Genomic DNA, 6,488 nt, shown 5'->3' with positions numbered 1-6,488 from the left:
CAGGTGCTTCTTCAACAGGTCGAGCTCCTCATCGACCCGCTCCAGTTTCTGCTTTAGTCCAGAGACCTCCGCAGCATGAGCAGTGGCAGCCTGCAATGACACCTGCTTATTAACATAGACAACCCATGTTAGACTCCTGCGATATTCATTCTTAATCCTCTGTCTGGCTTTTCCTCCCGAACACCACACAGAGCATCAAGGGCTACTGTCTATGCTGTGATATTTTTCTACAATCACATTAATTACCTCAAAGCCTGTTAGAAGGCTAGTGCAGGCTTCGGTCAGTCCGCTTTTGGCGAACTGAACCTTCTCTATCACCGTGTCCATAAGGACACGATGCTCACTCACGATAGAAGCGCCTCGTAGCGCCTCCAGCAGATTATCCGGCGCCTCTGGATGGACAGAAGTCACCGGTGGAACAGGCACGCTGCCTCCTTGGGGGGAACGCCGATTGCTGGACCCCGGAGCCGTGCAAATCTCCGGTGTAGTATCCGGCTGAGGCCCAAAGGGAACCCAGGCCCCATTATCAGTCCCTGGGGGAACTTTCTCCCCAGTTTGTCCGGCGGCCGAGGAGTCATCCTGGGTCGTCACCCCGATGATCTTCGGAATCCCCCCGGCCTAGCAAAGTCTTTTTGGACGCCACCTCGTCATCGCCTTTGGGCGAAACGGAATGAGCAGGTGGCGGAGACATGCTAGCCATCTCCTTTGGGGCCAGTGAATCCTCCGTCGAGGATTGCGGGGACCCATCGCGTGCCGGACTGCAGCAGCAAAGTTTAAAATATGTCAATACTACAAACCAGGAAGGCCAGACGTTTGCAGATCCTGATACTTATGAAGCGTCCCGAGGCTTGGATCGGCGAGGTCGCTCCGGACTACTATCAACATCCCACGCAGAGTTAACCGCGAGGGAGCCCCCTCCTCCTCTTGGGCGCCTCCACCTCCAAACTCGTGGAGGCCTCCCTTTTCTTTCTTCCTCCCGCAGGGGGGGAGTCGCTTTCCTCCTTGTCGCCATCGTCGGCGGCTGAGGGGTATGTCTCGTCGTCAGACGAGATGACCAAGGTGCTCCTTCGGTGAAGGACACTCCTGGTCCCCTTGGCCGTGGTTTTGACCTTCTTTTCTGGCACATCATAAGGCGCCGGAAATAGCATCTCCGCAAGGAGCGGGGTCTCTTCGTCTTCGGGCAGCAGAGCCGGACTGTTAATCCGTCCTGCTAGATCGACCCAGGCCTGAAAAAGAAATTGATAAGAAGGCTTAGTATACTTCCTAGAAGTGTGTCCTTAAAGACTATGCCTTGATGGCTTACCGAATTAGCCTGACGTGTAAAGTTGAGCCCGCGATCTTTGGTCGAGGGTGCCGGTGTCTCGCTGCCCTTGAAGAGCACCTTCCAGATATCCTCGTGCGTTGTGTCGAAGAGCCTCTACAGCGTCTGGTGCTTTGCTGGATCGAACTCCCATAAATAACAGGCTCGGCGCTGACACGGAAGGATCCGGCGTATAAGCATGACCTGAATCATATCAACGACCTTGATCTTCCGGGTTATCATATTCTAGAGGCACGTTTGGAGCCCCGTGATCTCTTCCAAAGATCCCCAGGTCAGGCCCTTCTCCTGCCAGGAGGTAAGCCACATCAGGACTCCGGATTGGAATTCGGGAACCACCGCCCAGTTGGTGTCGCGCGGCTCGGTGATATAGAACCACCCCGATTGCCATCCCTTCACCGTCTCTACGAAGGAGCCTTCGAGCCAGGTGATATTGGGCATCTTGCCCACCATGGCACCTCCGCACTCGGCCTGTTGGCCGCGCACCACCTTTGGCTTTACATTGAAAGTCTTCAGCCAAAGGCCAAAGTGAGGTGGAATGCGGAGAAAGGCTTGGCATACAACTATGAATGTGGAGATATTAAGGATGAAGTTGGGGGCAAGGTCATGGAAGTCCAGTCCATAGTAAAACATCAATCCACGAACAAATGGGTGGAGAGGGAATCCTAACCCACGGACGAAATGCGCAAGGAACACTACCCTCTCTTGAGGTTCGGGGGTAGGCACGATCTGTCCCTCGGTGGGGAGTCGGTGGACGATTCCCTCGGCCAGGTATCCGGCCTCTCGGAGCCCCTTGATGTCTTCCGGCTTCACGGAGGAGGTCATCCACTTGCCTCCCGCTCCGAATCCAGACATGGCTAAATGCTTTTTGGAAATAGAGGAAGGTGGGAGCTTCTGCGCTGGAGCTCGAGGACGGAAGGACGGAGGAGGGGGCATGTGTGAAGGGCACGAATCCTTATCCCCTTATAGAGGCTACGAATGTCAGCCCCCCTCCCCCCCCCCCCCCCCCCCGTGGGTCATAAAACCTGCCTGTTCCCAATGGGTAGTGTAAACGGCGCAGTTGGATTACCCGTGCTTGTATTAATGGAAATCCCGCAATAAGGGGACATGATCTCCGCTTTGACAAGACGTGCCAATGAGAACCGCTTCTCAAGACGTGGGAAGGTGGGCTGGCCAAACGGTTCGAAAAAAGGACCAGGCATGTGTGGCGTCATGTTACTAGAAAACTGTCGGCGGATAGAGCTCGTGTGAAATATATACTCTTTCTGCGGTTATGAAGGGTACATAGCAGGTCCGGATACTATCGTCGCACCCAAAGACTATTTTGGAGTTCAGAGACAATCTGCGCGCCGGACTCCTCGTCATTGAAGCCAGGTTCAGGGGCTACTGAGGGAGTCCTGGACTAAGGGGTCCTCGGGCGTCCGGTCTGTTATCCATGGGCCGGACTGGTGGGATGTGAAGACAAGAAGACCAAAGACCATACTCGTGTCCGGATTGGACTCTCCTTGGCGTGGAAGGCAAGCTAGGCGACTAACTGTGAAGATTCCTTCTTATGTAGCCGACCCCATGTAACCCTAGATCTCTCCGGTGTCTATATAAATTGGAGAGCATAGTCCGGATAGGACACATTCATTACCATATACACATAGGCTAGGCTTCTAGGGTTTAGCCATTACGATCTCGTGGTAGATCAACTCTTGTAATACTCATATTCATCAAGATCAATCAAGCAGGAAGTAGGGTATTACCTCCATAGAGAGGGCCCGAACCTGGGTAAACACTGCGTCCCCCGTCTCCTGTTACCATCGATTCTAGACACACAGTTCGGGACCCCCTACCCGAGATCCGCCGGTTTTGACACCAACAATAAGCATTCATGATTCATATACCCAAAAGCATCAAAAGTTGTCATTCGAGTTGACCTCACCATCTACATAATTAACTTCATCCCTACATCGACATCAAACTATCTAGCTAGACAACTGCGAGAATGGAGCTCTACCCCAAGTGGTAATCCGTGAAGCTGGTCATTGTGGAGTTGGGGCTGGTGAGGAACTGGGGATCTCTAACCGACCACCCTCCAAGCGGAGGAGCCATCATCGTTGGCACTAGCGGTCGACGGATTCAATGGAAACAGGTCATCACTCTCCTCAGATGGCGCATCTTTCTTGGCTAGATCATCAAGAAACATATCAATGAGGCGGACCAACATCTCGCGGATGCCCTCGGAATTCCGCTCGTCCTTGATGGACCCGTAGATCATGTGGTTCTAAGCGAGGAGCTACGGGTTCACTTGAACGAGTGCTGCCAAGTACGCCTTATTTCTTGGCGCAAAGAAAAAATAATAAAGCAAGTGTTACGTGCATGAATAACATATACGTCCAAGATTCCAACTGCGAAAAAGGGAATAAACTGAAAGTGACATAAGGAATGAGAGATCGTGACAAGCAAGTACTTAGAGGCGAGATCCCTTGGCTCCTCTTGCTGCCATGAGATCGTCAACCAGACGGTGCAAATCACGGTGCGAGGAGCCTCCTTCTGCCATGGCTGCATGAGACTTAGATGCAAGGTCCATTGCCTTGTTCCTCGCCATGTCCCCTGGTCTTCCCGGACTCATGAATGTGTTCAATGCCCGCGCCACATCATCGGCCGGGATTACCTCATGTTTCCGGTAATTGTCACTTCGTAAGCCGGCTCCATGCGGCCAGAGCCGCTCACCGATCCCTAATACTTCCGTGATTAGCCTCTCGGTGATGAACTGCTCGTACACCTTTGGCCACGTGAGCATCGGCACGCCAGCGGCCACTGCCTCTAGGACAGAGTTCCACCCACACTGCGTCATGAATGCACCCACTGCCGAGTGCACTAGTATAGCCTTTTGTGGAGCCCACACTCTGATGATGAGCCCCCGGTCTTCAACACGCTTCTCCCACCCTTCCGGTGGAGCCCACTTCTCGGCCGCCCTGACCACCCACATGAACGACCTGTTAGACAATGTAACGTGTACGTGGTGCAAGTATAACCGTGTACACGTATAGATTGGGGTAGCGTTGCGTGTGTTATATTCTAGGTGGTCTAGGGTTAGTTGAGATCGATCCTTATCTTGTATGGATCGTTAGCTTGAGGATCAATCCGTAACAACCTGAACCACCTCCCTTGTATCTATGGTTTATAAATAACACGCAACGCGTCCCTGCGAAAGCATACGCTTCAACCAATTTTATATGGTATTCAGAGCCTAACCTCTAGCACATCCCAAAACCCTAGCCATGGCCTCAAGCTCCACCGCCGCCGCCGCTGCACCAGCCCTCATCCCCATCGCCGATCGCCTCCATCGCTCAAACTTCCTGGTGTGGCGTGCTCAAGCGATTGCTGCCATCCGCGGCGCTCAGCTCGTCGCCTACATCAACCCCGACAGAGAAGAGCCGGCGCCCAAGCTCATGGACAAGGAGGGCAAGCCAACAGATGCGCCCAATCCGGCGTATGAGATCGCCAGGGCGCAGGATTCCCAGGTTCTGAGTTTTCTGTTCAATTCAGTCTCACCTCCTGTGATGATCCAGATCGCCCACTGCACCACGGCCTCGGCAGCATGAACTGCCATCACGGAGATGTTCATCTCCCAAACCCAGGCGCACGTGGTGAACACGAGGATCGCCCTGTCAAACACCAAGAAGGGCACCTCAACTGTCGCCGAGTACATCGGCCGCATGAAGGCGCTCGGAGATGAGCTAGCTTCCGTTGGGAAGCCCCTCACCGACGATGACATGGTGTCATACATCCTCGCCGGCCTCGACTTCGACTACATGGGCTTCGTCTTCTCCCTGTGCGCCAGGGCCGAGCCAATCACCTGTTCTCGAAGCCGATGAGGAGGGAGTAGAGCTCGTTCACCTTGATTCGACCGTCTTGAGGCCTCCAGCCCAAGAGCAAGCTCGTCCAGCTGCGCATCGGATATGTGGGCACATGTGCCGAAGGACAAGTAGACCACCGAATGGTTAGGCTTTGTGTCAAGCCAATCGATGAACCGTGAGTCCGCAACACCTTTGGCGGCCTGTGATGGTTGCAGTTGCAGCGAGAGAGGCCCTAGAAAGTATGCGCGCTTCACGTACCCTTCGCGCACGTACATCTCACAGTACTGCTGCTCCAGGTCTGAAAATGTGTTGATGGCGATGCCAAAGCAGTCAGCTTGCATCGAATGGACCATGTTGCTGGCGTCATAGTTTCAACTCCTCAAGATGTCCGGCGTCTCGGTCCTCGGGATCCGTATACAAGGGACCGTTGCGACATCGTTGTCGTCGACGGCAACGTTGTCCATGATAAGGTGGCGCACATTCAGCATGGGGAAGGCGACCATGACATTGAACGCGATACATGACACCGAGCTCCTTAGCGATGTCGGAGGTCCAGATGAAGTGCATGTCGGTGAAGATCGCGTCGGGGGACAGCGCCCGGATGAAGGTCTCCTGCGCCGGGCGCATCAGGGCATCGCTTAGGGCAGCGAGGTTGATGCGTAATGAATCAGCCGGCGTGGATGCCTTCCCGAGGTTCTCGACACCCTTCGGGAGGCCTTCCACCATTGGGAATGGATAAGTAACTATCTTGATAGTTGATGGATTATGCCCGTGTGGTCGTCGCTCCAGCACGGACTGGACGACGGAGACATTCGCCGGCGTGACTGCGATGGTTGGTCTCACAACGGCGTTTGGCCTAGATGCTGCCAGGCGAATGGCAAGCTCGGTGAATGGCTCGATGTGGCTAGTTGCGAAGAAGGGGATGAGCACGACACGCAGGGTCCTTCCGCCACTGTTGCTGGTGGTAGAAGCCATTTTTTCGTTTCCTTTACTACGAGCAGAAGGCTTGTGTTGTGGTTAGTCAGCACACGGGTTTGGCCTAGTTATAAGGCAGTATGTTGGATGGACTTGCGCTAGTTAGTTTCCCCTTTGGATCTGCAAATTAATACATAGCGCGGCTGATCGAGTACGATGATTCAACCTACCATCTATTTATATATTAAAAGTAATATAAGGTGAACCAGGAGCAAGGTAAATATGCTAGAAAATTGCACGTTAATTAGAAATTACTAGCCCTCGATCTGGTAAATCTTAAAAAACAGTAACATATATAATGTTGTGGGCCTCCAACGACTGTACGTGACACATCTGAATGAATATAT

The 6,488-nt window shown here is 53.4% G+C and overlaps 1 pseudogene; it reads right to left on the bottom strand.

Annotated features, from left to right (window-relative positions):
* Positions 1–3,773: 3,773 nt before the first annotated feature.
* Positions 3,774–6,158, bottom strand: LOC125513158 (UDP-glycosyltransferase 73E1-like; annotated as a pseudogene).
* Between the last annotated feature and the right edge of the window lie 330 nt (positions 6,159–6,488).

Source organism: Triticum urartu, chromosome 6A (assembly GCF_056163025.1).
Source record: "Triticum urartu cultivar PI428250 chromosome 6A, HENAU_Tu73, whole genome shotgun sequence".
In the NCBI taxonomy this organism is placed as follows: domain Eukaryota; kingdom Viridiplantae; phylum Streptophyta; class Magnoliopsida; order Poales; family Poaceae; genus Triticum; species Triticum urartu.
This window is presented reverse-complemented; position numbering and strand designations above follow the sequence as displayed.